Below are 1,599 nucleotides of genomic sequence, written 5' to 3'. Positions count from 1 at the left end.
AAAAAAAAAAAACATCAAAAATATAAAAAAAAATCAAAAAATCATTAAAAAAAAATTTATGCTATCCATTCTTTTGTGCTTGTCTTACTTTAGTTGTGGGTAGTTTTCTATTGCATGAGTGTTAAGTGGGTAGGTAATACTAAGAATTGGTTAGAAAGAAGAGATCTAATAAGTAGTGACCATATACGTTTGCTCTCTTTAAAACCCTTCAATATGGAAGACCAACAGTAAAACCCTTCACCTAAATCTTTGAAAGATAGGTTCTACCCTGCTAGAACAGCCCAACCTTCCTGCATAGTTCTATCACAAGCCCAAGGCAATAATTTTGAACTCAAATCTCAATACATCACTATGTTGCCCCACTTCCATGAGTTGACCTCTGAGGATGCATACCTATTTCTAAGGGAATTTGAAGAGGTATGTGTTCTAATTAAGATCCAATAGCTTTCTGATGATGCTGTTAGCTTAGGTTTATCACTTTTGTATTGAAAGACCAAACTAAGAAGTGGTTGTATGGGTTACCCACAAATTCCATAACCTCATGGGAACAGTTCACATTTGTCTTCCTTAAGAAGTTTTTCCCAACTCACAAGACCAATAAGTTTAGAAGTGATATCCTTCAGTTTAGGCAAAAACCTAGTGAGTCATTTTCCAAACTTATGGAGAGATTCAAGGATCTACTCCAATAATGCCCTCACCATGGCCTAGACCTATGGCATTTATGTCAAATAATTTACGAGGGTATTGATTACCCAATTAAACAAATGATAGAGTCTATGTGCCCTGAGGGATTCACATCCTTTACAGATGAAAGAAAGGCATGGGAATTCTTACTTGACTTAGCTGACAAAACCCGTGAGTGAGAATTCACCCAAGAGAGTGAAAGAACCATAGGAGGGAAATGATATTTTGTGGATGGGATGGTAGCGAAGGAAGCCCATTTGGATAGCCTAATCAAGATGATTGAGACTATTTTTCCTAGAGAGCCATCATCAGTCAATTTGGTTAAGATTTGTGCTTGGTGTCAGTCCCCTGGACATGTCATAGAAGAATGCCCCAACACCTCTGGGGGCACTTCTAATTATAGTGTTAATGCCTTATACCAGAATAATCTATATAGTAACACCTACAATCCAGGATGGAGAAATCATCCAAATTTCTCTTGGAATCAGAGCAACCAAGCAGTGCCTTCCAATTTTCATAATCAAGGTCAACCTGGACCCCAAAGGCCTCCCTTTGCACAACAATCTTTTTTTCAAAATACTTTTCCTAGGTCAAATGCAGGACCTCAGGCTAGTTTTTCTAGGGCCCCTCTCCTATCATCTTATCAGCAACCCCCTGGGTTTACCAACACTGAAGAGGCAAGTAGAATAAGTGACTTGAAAAAAAATATGGCCCTCCTCATGACAAGCCATCAAAATCTTACGAGAGAACTTACCCAAGTTGTCTCAATTATGTGTGAGAGGGAGAAGGGAACTTTACTCAGTCAACCAAATCCTAATCCTAGGCATCATCAGCCTGTTAGTTCACACACATCAACTAATGCACCACTGAATATAGTACAAGGTCAAACCCAACAAGGGCCCTTTAACCAATGTA

The 1,599-nt window shown here is 38.6% G+C and overlaps 1 non-coding gene across 1 annotated transcript; it reads right to left on the bottom strand.

The window, feature by feature from the left end:
* Positions 1-599: 599 nt before the first annotated feature.
* Positions 600-706, bottom strand: LOC122066637. Its single transcript, XR_006136419.1, has one exon. It is a non-coding gene; the product is annotated as a small nucleolar RNA R71 (small nucleolar RNA).
* Between the last annotated feature and the right edge of the window lie 893 nt (positions 707-1,599).

This window comes from Macadamia integrifolia, unplaced genomic scaffold, assembly GCF_013358625.1.
Source record: "Macadamia integrifolia cultivar HAES 741 unplaced genomic scaffold, SCU_Mint_v3 scaffold2508, whole genome shotgun sequence".
Classification (NCBI taxonomy): domain Eukaryota; kingdom Viridiplantae; phylum Streptophyta; class Magnoliopsida; order Proteales; family Proteaceae; genus Macadamia; species Macadamia integrifolia.
Note: the sequence above shows the minus strand (reverse complement) of the source record. Positions and strands in the feature narration are given on the sequence as shown.